This window comes from Triticum aestivum, chromosome 3D, assembly GCF_018294505.1.
Source record: "Triticum aestivum cultivar Chinese Spring chromosome 3D, IWGSC CS RefSeq v2.1, whole genome shotgun sequence".
Lineage (NCBI taxonomy): Eukaryota > Viridiplantae > Streptophyta > Magnoliopsida > Poales > Poaceae > Triticum > Triticum aestivum.
Window position 1 is genome coordinate 92,369,720 of NC_057802.1, and position 14,371 is coordinate 92,384,090.

The 14,371-nt window shown below is 44.2% G+C and overlaps 1 pseudogene; it reads right to left on the bottom strand.

Moving 5' to 3' along the window:
• Nucleotides 1-10,362: 10,362 nt before the first annotated feature.
• Nucleotides 10,363-14,170, bottom strand: LOC123077645 (F-box protein SKIP23-like; annotated as a pseudogene).
• Nucleotides 14,171-14,371: the final 201 nt, after the last annotated feature.

Below are 14,371 nucleotides of genomic sequence, written 5' to 3' on the forward strand. Positions count from 1 at the left end.
TCTATCCTTGATATTTATAGTTCATCATGAAGCTCTAATAGCTTGGTGGCAGTGACTATGGAGAACCATCACTATCTCATCTGGAAGATTAACTCCCACTCGATTCAAGTGATTGTAGTACTCAGACAATCTGAGCACATGCTCAACGATTGAGCTTTTCTCCCTTAGTTTGCAGGCTTAAGAAACTTGTCAGAGGTCTCATACCTCTTGACGTGGGCACTAGTCTGAAATCCCAATTTCAGTCTTCGGAACATCTCACATGTTCTGCGACGTTTCAAAAACGTCTTTGGTGCCACAATTCTAAACCGTTTGCATTACGCACTGAACTATCACGTAGTCATCAAAACGTGTATGTCAGATGTTCCGCAACATCTACAGACGACGCTGAGGTTCAGCACACCGAGCGGTGCATTAAGGACATAAGCCTTCTGTGCAGCAATGAGGACAATCCTCAGTTTACGGACCCAGTCCGCATAATTGCTACTACCAACTTTCAACTAAATTTTCTCTAGGAACATATCTTAAACAGTAGAACTAAAGCGTATGACATAATTTGCAAAGACCTTTTGACTATGTTCATGATAATTGAGTTCATCTGATTAATGAACTCCCACTCAGATAGAAATCCCTCTAGTCATCTAAGTGATACATGATCCGAGTCAAACTAGGCCGTGTCCGATCATCACGTGAGACGGACTAGTCATCATCGGTGAACATCTCCATGTTGATCGTATCTTCTATACGACTCATGCTCGACCTTTCGGTCCTCTGTGTTCCGAGGCCATGTCTGTACATGCAAGGCTCGTCAAGTCAACCTAAGTGTATTGCGTGTGTTCCAAGGCCATGTCTGTACATGCTAGGCTCGTCAACACCCGTTGTATTCGAACGTTAGAATCTATCACACCCGATCATCACGTGGTGCTTCAAAACAACGAACCTTCGCAACGGTGCACAGTTAGGGGGAACACGTCTCTTGAAATTTTAGTGAGGGATCATCTTACTTACTACCGTCGTTCTAAGCAAATAAGATGCATAACATGATAAACATCACATGTAATCAAATAGTGACATGATATGGCCAATATCATTTTGCTCCTTTGATCTCCATCTTCGGGGCACCATGATCGTCTTTGTCACCGGCATGACACCATGATCTCCATCATCATGATCTCCATCATTGTGTCTTCATGAAGTTGTCGCGCCAACGATTACTTCTACTTCTATGGCTAACGCGCTTAGCAATAAAGTAAAGTAAAGTAATTTACATGGCGTTATTCAATGACACGCAGGTCATACAAAAAATAAAGACAACTCCTATGGCTCCTGCCGGTTGTCATACTCACCGACATGCAAGTCGTGATTCCTATTACAAGAATATGATCAATCTCATACATCACATATATCATTCATCACATCTTCTGGCCATATCACATCACATAGCACATGCTGCAAAAACAAGTTAGACGTCCTCTAATTGTTGTTGCAAGTTTTTACGTGGCTTGTATAGCTTTCTAGCAAGAACGTTTCTTACCTACGTAAAACCACAACGTGATATGCCAATTTCTATTTACCCTTCATAAGGAACCTTTGCATCGAATCCGTTCCGACTAAAGTGGGAGAGACAGACACCCGCTAGCCACCTTATGCAACTAGTGCATGTCAGTCGGTGGAACCTGTCTCACGTAAGCATACGTGTAAGGTCGGTCTGGGCCGCTTCATCCCACAATGCCGCCGAAACAAGATAAGACTAGTAGCGGCAAGAAGAATTGGCAACATCTACGCCCACAACTACTTTGTGTTCTACTCGTGCATAGAAACTACGCATAGACCTAGCTCATGATGCCACTGTTGGGGAACGTAGCAGAAATTCAAAATTTTCTACGCATGACCAAGATCAATCTATGGAGTAATCTAGCAACGAGGGGAAGGGGAGTGCATCTACATACCATTGTAGATCGCGATGCGGAAGCGTTGCAAGAACGCGGATGTGGGAGTCGTACTCGTAGCGATTCAGATCGCGGTTGATTCCGATCTAAGCACCGAAGAACGGTGCCTCCGCGTTCAACACACGTGCAGCCCGGTGACGTCTCCCACGCCTTGATCCAGCAAGGAGAGAGGGAGAGGTTGGGGAAGACTTCGTCCAGCAGCAGCACAACGGCATGGTGGTGATGGAGGAGCGTGGCAATCCCGCAGGGCTTCGCCAAGCACCGCGGGAGAGGAGGAGGAGGGAGAGGGGTAGGGCTGCGGTGAAAAGGAGACGTTCTCATGTCTTGGGCAGCCCCAAACCTCAACTATATATAGGGGGGGGAGGGGCTGCGCCCCCTCTAGGGTTTCCACCCCCAAGGGCTGGCGGCCAGCCCTAGATCCCATCTAGGGGAGCGGCCAAGGGGAGGAGAAGGGGGGGCGTCACTAGGGTGGGCCTTAAGGCCCATCTGGACCTAGGGTTTGCCCCCTCCCACTCTCCCATGCGCTTGGGCCTTGGTGGGGGGGCGCACCAGCCCACCTGGGGCTGGTCCCCTCCCACACTTGGCCCACGCAGCCTTCTGGGGCTGGTGGCCCCACTTGGTGGACCCCCGGGACCCTCCCGGTGGTCCCGGTACATTACCGATATCACCCGAAACTTTTCCGGTGACCAAAACAGGACTTCCCATATATAAATCTTTACCTCCGGACCATTCCGAAACTCCTCGTGACGTCCGGCATCTCATCCGGGACTCCTAACAACATTCGGTAACCACGTACATACTTTCCCTATAACCCTAGCGTCATCGAACCTTAAGTGTGTAGACCCTACGGGTTCGGGAACCATGCAGACATGACCGAGACGTTCTTCGGTCAATAACCAAAAGCGGGATCTGGATACCCATGTTGGCTCCCACATGTTCCACGATGATCTCATCGGATGAACCACGATGTCGGGGATTCAATCAATCCCATATACAATTCCCTTTGTCTATCGGTATGTTACTTGCCCGAGATTCGATCGTCGGTATCCCGATACCTTGTTCAATCTCGTTACCGGCAAGTCTCTTTACTCGTTCCGTAACTCACATCATCCCGTGATCAACACCTTGGTCACACTGTGCACATTATGATGATGTCCTACCGAGTGGGCCCAGAGATACCTCTCCGTTTACACGGAGTGACAAATCCCAGTCTCGATTCGTGCCAACCCAACAGACACTTTCGGAGATACCTGTAGTGCACCTTTATAGCCACCCAGTTACGTTGTGACGTTTGGTACACCCAAAGCATTCCTACGGTATCCGGGAGTTGCACAATCTCATGGTCTAAGGAAATGATACTTGACATTAGAAAAGCTCTGAGCAAACGAACTACACGATCTTGTGCTAGGCTTAGGATTGGGTCTTGTCCATCACATCATTCTCCTAATGATGTGATCCCGTTATCAACGACATCCAATGTCCATGGTCAGGAAACCGTAACCATCTATTGATCAACGAGCTAGTCAATCTAGAGGCTTACTAGGGACATGGTGTTGTCTATGTATCCACACATGTATCTGAGTTTCCTATCAATACAATTCTAGCATGGATAATAAACGATTATCATGAACAAGGAAATATGATAATAACCTATTTATTATTGCCTCTAGGGCATATTTCCAACACTTGGGGGCTAATGTGTGTTTGAAAAGCTGTTGATATGGGAATTCTTCTACAGTCCCGGTTCATCTTTATAAAGTTAAACCGGCCCTTGGGGACTATACCGACGAAAGAACAGTATGGCAAATTTTAAGGAACCGGTTCATCTTAACGAGGTAATCCGGTCTCTGGAGGCAAAATATGCAAAGATAAGTTGTGACAAAAGTCCCGGTTCAGATCGGTATCATAAACCGTCACTTGGGGGCTACTAGGAATTGATAAACTACAATTGGACAAAAGAGAAAAATGGTAGTTACCTCATATCGCTCCTTCATCAAGTTTACTAAACTAGCTTCATAGTCACGGCTAGTATACAGATGGTTCAAGAAGCCAGAATGAATATCTTGAACATTGAGGTTGGCAAAGCTTGATAAATCGGCATTCCATTTGCCTTTGCCGATAGCAGAGAGATCATCCTTGGCAGTATGCTTTGACAAAGCTACAGGGTTGCCTGGAGTGGAGTGGCCAGTGCCAGTAATCATAACATCATCGTCTTGTTCATCAGCAGCTCTTGCCGGAGTTGGCGGTTTATCAGTGTCCTTCGCTGGACTGACCGGTTTGTCACCAGTTCGGACAGGACTGGTTGGCCGGTCTGCATGACTTGTAGTATCAACTTGCACTTGTTCAGCAAGGAAATCATGGTCTTGAAGCGGCGGATCATGAAGCATGGCGTCAGCATCGGTTTCTTCTAGATCTGGAGTTGTTTCCGATTCAGCAGCTACATTTTCATCAGCCGGTTTGTTTAACCGAGCTTTCTTGCTGTCTTGGCTTGGCGCCGTGAAAAGATAAGACATAAGGATCAGTACAGTATGAAAAGATAACATATCAAGAATAAAGACATGTGCATAACTCACCCAGGAACTGTTGAGGTGGAACCGTGTGGCCGAAGACTCGCCAGAGGATGAGTGAGAAGTACCCTGATAATTTGAATCAGACGGGTTAAGAGGCTGGCGAAAACAACCTGCTTTTGGGCATGAAGTATCAATGGGATAAGAGACCTCTGATCGGCGTTTCCGAACCGGACTGTTCGGTAAACCGGCGGAGGTAACTACCTGGCCGGTGTGCCGGGTTGTACGGCGAGCTTCGTGCTGCTGCGTCTTCAAAAGAAAGTTTGGATCCAAATAAGCAAGAGGGTGAGAAAATTTTACTTTCCGGTTTGCTTGGTGGATTTTTTATGTTGGCAGAGGATCTGAAATGGAGGAAAGAATAGTTACCTCTATGTCCTCAGCGTGACTGCCTTCAGCGTCGTCCTGATAATAATCATTGTCAATGAGATGTACGAAAAATAAACCAAGAGAGTCAAGTTCTACCTCTGATTCCGGATTACGCACATTGTCATCAGCTGGTAGATTGGAGGATGCAGTGGCTTGGCAGGTTTCTTGACAACCTTGGTCTTTGGGCGAACTGGCTTGACCGGTTTGTCTTGCGGTTTTGCCGGTTTATCTTGTGATGGTTTCTTGTTCCAGAACGGATCATCACCCTGTCAGAAAAATAATCACACTTTCAGAGAATATTTGGACAGAAGCAAATTCCGACACAAAGGATTATATGATTCTTACAGCTGGTGGTTTACTGAAGGTGCAGAAAGGGAGTAGCCCGGTTTGGGCACAGACGGCCTCCGGTTCATTCAGTATTTTCTTTACAGCCTCAGTGACTTCGTCATCTGTAAGCTGAATGTCAATGTGCCGCTGAGCATCCTTCAAACTCCCCGTGTACTCACACATCAAACCGGGGCACCGGCTTAAGGGCAGAATGCTCCAGCTTATCCAGCAACTAGCAAGATCGACTCCTGTCAAACCGTTCGCCATAAAGGCTCTAAGCTTCGAAAGTTGGGGAGCATAGTAGGCCCGTTCTCTTGCTGTCAGCCTCTGAGGAAACGAGTGTGTGTTGCTCAGGCGTTCAGGGCGGAAACCCGGCAGGGGGTTTTTGTCAGATGGAGAGGTATCCATGCAGTAAAACCAAGTTTGGTTCCACTCTTTGGGGTGACTGTGGAGTTTGGGATGGGGGAAGGTGACTTCTTTTCTCTTCTAAACCGCCATTCCGCCCAGTTCCGTATTGGGTCCATCTGAGAACTCGGTGCGACGGTTTAAATGAAAGAAATCCCTAAACAATTCGACTGTAGGTTCATCTTGCAGATAAGCTTCACAAAATACTTGGAAGTGGCAGATATTGGTAACAGAGTTGGGACCGATGTCTTGAGGGCGCAGCTGAAAATTGGCTAGCACATCTCGGAAAAATTTCTAACCGGGAGGGCTAAAACCTCGTCCGAGATGATCAGCAAACACGACTACTTCTCCATCTTTGGGTGTAGGAGGATTTTTCGGGCCAGGGACCCTCCAGTGGATGACATCTTTCTTGGCTAAAGCGCCCATCTTAACAAGGTTGTTTAATTGCTCCTCGGTTACTCGAGAGGGAGCCCAATTGCACTCATAAACTTGTTTAGCCATGAAAAGAAAAATCTGAAACATGAGTATTACCGGTTTAAGATTTATAGTGGACTTGTTTATTCAAGTCGCAAATCTGTGTCTCTTGCGGAAACAAAACAAAAAACACATTTTTTCTCTTTCCGAGAGGCACAATTGCCTCCACCAGAAGCAAATATATGCCTCGTGCGGAACAAAAAGGACGCGTATTTTTTTTCTTTCCGACAGGCGCAACTTGTGGAAGCACACCTACCCCTCCACGAGAAGCAAATTTGTGCCTCTCCCAGAAGAAAAATAAATATGTTTTTCTCTTTTTGAGAGGCACAACTCGCGGAAGAAAAAATAAACATTTTTTTCAAGTTGCGCCTCCCGTGGAAGAAAAAAACGCGCTTCTTCGCGCAATTTTTTTGTGAATATTTTTGTCCAAAATCTAGGGAAAACCAGTCAAAAACAAAAGGAGCCACAAAAACATCTAAAACCCATAAACATGTACAGAAAAATAAAAATAGAAACAAAATTTCGAGGAAGCACCCAGCACGCGACACATGACAGCAGCTGAGAGCGCGCCAAGTTTCGCATTCTCAGCTCACCAAAAATGACTCCTGCAAGGGGTACCCTTGATTAGTTGCTCTCCATTTTAATTTTAAAGAAAAAAACAGAATTATTTCTGATATATTGGCCAAAAACAGCCCAAAAGCCCTCAAAATAGCTTAAATTGGCCAAAAACGCGTAGACCGATGGCACGCGTGTTAGTGCATTTAGGGTGTGTTTGGTAGCATGTATGGACTTAGCCTAATTGTTCTTCTCTCATCCACGTGAGTGTAGACATGCTGAGTCCATGCAGTTGCCCTTGTTTGGCAGTGATGTATGCGCTGAGACATGCTGAGCTGAGACTTTGTTTGGCAGCCTGCATGTGTTTAGACATGCTGAACATTTTTAGAAAAATTGAAATTCTGAACATTTTTAAAATTTTGAAATCCAGTTTTTTTTAAAAAAAATAACCAAAATTTGAATATTTTATAAAATTAAAACAAAATTTGAAATTCTGAATTTTTTTGAAAAATTAAATATTTTTTGAAAATTTACTTTTTTGAAATTTTAAACATTTTTTGAAAATTTAAACAACATTTGAATTTCTGAACATTTTTTGAAAATTTAAACAATTTTGAAATTCTAAAAAATTTCAAAAAATTAAACATTTTTTAAAAATTTGAACAAATTTTGGTATTCTGAATATTTTTTTGAAAATTTAAACAAATTTTGAAACTTGTGAACATTTTTTTGAAAATTTTAACATATCTGGACTTGGTCTGGTGGGTGGGGACGAGGGTCAGGGCCAGCATGGCTGCCTTCATGCACCCTGTCTAGGGTGCATGAGATGGGCATGGCTGAGGCCCTTTTATGCATCAGAGGGGCATAGCTCAGGTGAGCTCATGCACCCTACCAAACAAGCAAAAGTGGGCCGGATTGGGAACTTTTGCCCTAATGCACCCTACCAAACAAGCAAAAGTAGGTCGGATTGGGCATAGTTCATGTGTCGTGCCTCGAGGCGAGGCACACTGCTGGACCAGCACGACGCACTTACATATGGGTCTCAACATGTCGTGTCATGCCCGGCCCGTTTAGGGCTGGGTCGTGCCGGCACGTTGGCCAGGTCTAATAAGGCATACGGGTCTTGAAGCATGGAGAATAGACACGTCAGCTATATGGACTGTTTGCTGAAACTAGACTCGTCGCGAACGCAATCCCATAACCCACTCTCCTATCCAGCCCCACCCCCTCATTGGCCACTATTGACTCCATTTCTCCCCACCATCTCCGATCCCTAAATTCCCATGTGAATCCGCCTCCACCACCAAGGCTCGCTTGCCAGGCCGCGCGCACCTTGTCGCCCTCCTTCTCCTCGCGCTCTTAGTCGCGTCGGCCACGTCCCACTTCGCCCGACAGACAACCACCTCATGGCCTCCTGCACCACGACCCTAGTCTTCTTCAGAGATAGATGCCGCTTCGCTCTGGTACACCGGCTGCGCCTCCACGCGCCTTCGCTCAAGGCCCCACCCTCCCTGTCATCGCCCTCGGAGCACCTACGTCGCCCTCAGCTCCCTCTTAACTTGGAATGTGTTTGGGCCCTAAGTGCAAGGGTTTGTAACAAAAAAACAATTCCCCCCAAAATGGATGACCTTAAGGTTTATCGAACCGGTAGGAGTTTACTAAGCAGCCAATGATAAGTACCTACACACAAATGCAAAACTAACTTGCCCCCCAACGAAACTAGCGATGGGTGTCAGTATCACTAGCATTACTAGTTACAAGGATTAAATGCAAGTGTGAATGAAAGATTGATTGCAACCGAAAAGTAAAAGCAAGAAAATGTAAAAGAGAGTGTTGATTGAGGTTGGAAGAAATGGAAAAAAGAATGGACCGAGATCCATAGGTTCTCTTGTGGTTTCTCTCCAAAAGATAGCATGGTGTGTTGAACAAATTACGGTTGCATATCGATTAAATTGTAGTTTTTACGACTATAATTATACATGGCATAACTACATATGAGCATCACGTCCAAACATCTATAGACCTTTATCCAACCACATCTATAGCTAATACTCCACCCAAGACCGCTATCCAGTATGCATCTTAAAGTATTAAGTATTAAAACAAATTACTGCATTAAGTTTGATGGCATTAAGTAGATGATATATTATCTTCACCCTGCGTTCAAAGGACAACTACACAATCATCTTTTTATCCCTAAGAATCATGCTTTTCCAGGAGTCCCAAATTCAAACTTCCATGTGCAGATGACCTTACCATGAGTCATTCAACAAAGACATGTTCCATACTTTACCTTCATCACCACTGCACATGCCATGCTGAATCCCAGAGAAGTACAAGTACAATCAGGCATGGTGAACTAGCTAAGAAGTTGCTATCCTTGAAGAGGCAGAGAGACAAAGAACTAGAAGAGAAGAAACAAGCTTTGATATGAACAAAGAGAGGAGCAAGACCTAAGAAAACGAAGATGCTGCTAGGAAGTGACATGAGCAACCAGAGAGAAAACACAAGATGCGGAGAGGAAGAGGCGGGAAACTACTGAGAAGAGGAAGAGGAAGAAGAAGCAATCAACAAGAAATCACAATCAGGAACCAAACATATAATACTAGAGACAAAAAAGGTTATAGCTATCGAGAAGAAGAAAAAGCAAGATGATCAGAGAAAGATTGAGAGAGACAAGTTGCTGCAGCACGAAGGGAAGCAGAGCAGAGACAAAGCTAGAATAAACTTTGATGGGGTCATATCAATGGTAGTGGGGTCATCTTCCATAATTGAATAGTGATTAGTACTAAGATAGTGAAGGATTTCATAATTTCATTGGTTCAACTGGCCCCAACTCCTACAAGGCAACTCCATCCATAAAGCGGAGAGACAAGTTGTTGCTGCAAAAAGGTCAACAGAGAGAAAAATTGCTGCTGCAAAGAAGGAAGATATGAGAAGGGAAGCAAAGAGACATGCCGAGAGTGAGAAACCATCAAGTGATGTCATAGTGCAGCAAAAATAATGGCCATGAAAACATCCATGTTTGATATCTTTAGAGACAAGGAGTACATGCGGTTGTGATCAGTGGCGAGTCTACACAGAAAATGAAGGGTGGGCTCAAATTTTATGCAAGCCTGTATCGTGTGAACATGTGTTGGGCTGGGTTGACAAGTGACGACTGGGCTGAACTTTGAGATTAGTGGTTAAAGTTATTTTGCAGCGCTGGAGGGAGGGGGGGGGGGGGGGGGGGGGGGGGCTTAAGCATGGTTAAAGCCACCCCCCACGGCAGGGGGGCTTAAGCATGTTAAAGCCATCCCCCACGCCACTGGATTCGCCACTGGTTGTGATGTTGAGCTTTGTTCCCCTGTCAACTGTCATGCTTTGGATGCTTCGAATGGTTACAATTTATCCATATTGTTTTGGTGTCGTTGCATGAACAAAAACAGCCAAGTCCGTGTTTTGTGATGTCAAGTGCTTGTATGAATGAATGATGGCCTGTAAAATATGGTTCTGTTACAACAATGGCTAAATTTCTCTTTCACAGATTCTAGTACTATTACAGTTTCTCTTTTGTTATGAAGATGATGATGCATCATGCATTTTCTGCCTGATTATGCTAGTACTGTTACAACATGCATTTGGTCATAATATTGTGCACCTGATTATGCTTTGTTGTCTTCCATCTTTCACAGCATTTACTTGTTCATGCACCTGATGATGCTACGATGGATGGGCTTAACATTCAGTAAAAATGTGCAATTTTCTTCCATTTTATACAGTCACAACATCATCAACATAGGCAAGCCATTCAACATCAATAAACCTTTGCCGAAACAGTGAACTTGTTGTTTCATGAGCATAGTGGTCAAACTATCAAAGTAGAGACATTCATCAGTATGGATGGTATCAGGGTAGACTTGTTGAACAGTTACTGATATCCCAAGTTCCTGACTTGAACCAACTAAAACAATGGACGCAGCAGAGGCAGTAATCTTGTTATGTGAACTGTATAAGTTCGTGATGACGGAGGGATGCACCTTCTCAAGATAACTTTGCTTTCCAATTTTCCCCACAACTCTCTAACAAAAGAATCTTGAAAAAGGAAACCTTCAGGTGTAAACACTGGCGCCTGTCAGCAACAACCAGTAGAAACGAATCATCAGAATAAAATCCATTATATTTCAAATATCACACGTAAAATGGTACTAGCTACAACTGAATATTTCCCCACTGATATGTCTTAACTGGCCTGTAAGATCTCCTGCACAAAGTGCACAATAAGTTCCTAACTTGCCTGGACACAAGCACTTGTAAGACTCCTTAAGCAGGGACAACGCGTACTCAGTATCAGCATATATGCAAAACTAATAGTTCTTTGGAATAACATACTGGTTCATTTTAAAAGTAACTAGATGAACATACACAGAACACAAATGATTCGTTTCATAATTGCTGAGAAGGACCTTGAAAACAGGCCTGGTTTATTACTGACAGGACCTTAAAATAGGCACGAGTCAGTTATGTGCCATTTAGGCAGCTAATTCCCAGAAAGCCCTCGCTATTTTGCATCCGGGACATCGTGTTGCAAGTATTTAGTACAATATTTCGCAAGCACAAAAGACATGATTATTACTTATTTACAATGAATAAATGATTGTGTCCACAAAATTTAGAGTTGACTTTGGGCTAATGGTCCGAGACAACTGCTACTCTTGTTTTAGGGTTCACGCAATATGATTAAATTTCTACAGTTCTCATTGAACTTGTATGGAGAATTGGAGATCGATGTGCTACATGACGGGATTTATTTTCATTACTTTGTACCAGCTAGTTGATCATACATGTATAGAAAAACAACAAAGCCTTTTAGCCCCAAATAAGTTGGGGTAGGATATAGTTGAAACTCATAAGATCTCCAAACCTAGTCATGGTTCTGGCACGTGGACATATTCAATGATTCATTACCTAACCCTATATGATATATGAACTCCCTCCATTCACAAATATAAGATGTTTTGGATATTTCAATATGGACTACATAAGGACTAAAATGAGTGAACAAAAACACTAAAACGTGTCTCCATACATCCGATTCAGAAAACAGTTAGAACATCTTATATTTGTGAACCGAGGAAGTAATAGTACTAATCATCAAAAATAGTGATGATAATAAATTGGAAAAGCGATATTGTAACGCCTAAAAAAATTTAGAATCTGTTTTAGGATCATTCAAAACATTATGCTAGTACCTTAGGAAAGAGATAATAATTTGACATAAAGATGTAGGGACATACGAATGAAACAATTCAGAGTAGGATATAACAAAGCTAGTTGAGGCACTTTATATTCATTGGTAAGCCTCCTTAATTGTTAATATATCACGTACCGAACCATCCAAGAGCAACAAAAGGAATTCGATCTAGAGTTAAGTATAAATATTTGGTTTGGCCTCCATAATGAGCATAAAAGGCTAAGCATTTAAGCGTGTTTTAGCAACACTACAAGTTCTAGACATTATATTAGTACACTTTAAACAAGGCAGTACTCGGTTAAGCGTGCTCCTTGAAAACAACCATAGCAATCTTATCCTACTGAACGGATAGGTTTATACCCGAAACATCTATATAAAAGTAGAAATATTCTAAAATAGCCATTACTTAATAGGATCATGCAGCCTAAGTGCATAGTTACACAAGAACATGATCACTTGTGCCGATTACAAAGGTCTAACTGGCCAACTACAGAACATGAATAGATACCCAAAACATAAAGCAGATAAAATAATGTATATATATTCTATATTAGAAATTTTCACTAACCTCAAGCAAGTGATGGTTGAATCCAAACTGGGGGTGGCCAGTTCAATCTTGAATTTGAACTAGGGGGCGATAACTCGATGAAACTACCATCTTCCATATTAAAAATAACAACCTGCCTAAGACTAAATCTGTGACAGTAGATATAATCAAGCAAGTCATCCGTGTGGTAGATGCTATTGGGAACCAATGCAGGAAAGTCTTTCACTGGGAGAAGGAACGAGTTGTTGAAACCAATGAACATTGCATGATCTTGGAGGTTATTTGTTTCGATTATCTTTTGTCCAACAAAATCAATCTTGTACACAAAAAATTTGTCGGCAACCCATTCTGTTCTCCCATTCTCCTTATTATATTTATCATGTCTCCATATCTGGAAAAAATCTCCCCATGGTGCTTGAACAATATATCTACTATGTGCTTGGTAAGATATGATTGACTTTAAAATGACTTTTACTTCAGCAGAAATTCCATTAAGGTTAATAGAATCTACCTGACCCTCACCACGAACACCATAAAACAAACCATCATTGTTGTTATAAAGAATGTCTTGATATTCCCAGCAGTTTCCTTTTCCACCAATCCAAGTCCATTTGGTGTCCCCAACCCTAGTATAAGAGAGTTGACTATTGGGCAATTGTATTCGGAGCACCATGCAGTTTCCTTGGGAGGGGTCGCAAGAAAGAACAACCCTCTCATAAAAGAAGAAGCGGGCTTCTTCAAGTGTAAGATGGTATGGCTCCGTTTCTGTGTCAAAATCCGAAGATAAGAGATCCATGTAAAGAACATCATATCCATCTAGCACACCCTTTTCAGTGTAGCGCAGTCTAACATTGTTCATGGTTTCAGGTGGAGGCATAGCTATCTGAGCTCCGGTAGCAGGGTTCACTAGTATGAGATTTGACCGCTCATCCGCAGTGATGAGCCAGCCGTACGAGGAGCCCATGACATGGCGTGTGCGGAAGGCAGGCTCCGTAGAGTGACGTGGTAAAGCTTGTTGGTGGACATGTTATGCAGAGTGACCGTGTCAGCATCACGGTCGCCAGATGAGTAAACAAGGCAGGGGCTCTGTTTCGGCGAGCACAGGCGGAAACGACGGGCCTCTAGATAAATGAGGTGCCAGGATCGACAGACCGCACCTGAGCTGAAGAGATCTGGGATCTCAAGAGTGCCAAAGATCCGGAGGAGCATGTCGGCCTGAAGCTGGGACCAATCACAATCGGTGCTCCAATCTGGTGAATCATTGGGAACAGAAGCTTTGTCCATCGATTTTTGCAGAAACCACAATTGTGTGTAGTATATGATATAGGGACAAGGGTAGCTCCGAACCCAACTGGAAGGTGGAATCAGACTGCAAAAGGACTTTCAGAAATACTGTGCACGAGGACTTTCAGAAGAAACAACTCGGCGGAGAGGAATGAATCGGGCGCTCGCGTCTAGCTGGGAGCAAAACCCTAGGGCCCCGGGAATTCGGACGCACAAGGGTCGAGGCAGAACTGGGTAGCAGGAATTAATAAGCGGAGCCGGGCGGGAGCTGAACCCTAATAAGAGAGGGGTTGTGCGGGTGCGTACGCCTCGCCACGGCGCAGGAGTGGCTGACGGTGGTGGGCTTGTGCGCCGTGACGAGTTTCACGTGCTCACCTCCGCCGGCCGCCGCTGACCGCTGTCGCCGCCGGAGGAGCACGAGGGTTGTGAGCTCTGAGCGGTGGAGGTGGTAGCAGAGGGGCGATGCGCTTCGCTTCCCTTCGCAAGAGCTTTTTTTTAGAAGACCTTCGCAAGAGCTATGTCTCGCCCGTGGCGAGACGTAGCTCAGTCTCGTCTCTGACGAGCACGCTGCTGGCCCAGTCCATTACTAGCGCTGCGACGCGCGAGATTTTTCCCCCTCTGGTTTTCCTTATCGTTTTTTTCACTGTTGCAGAGGTTTTCATTGGTT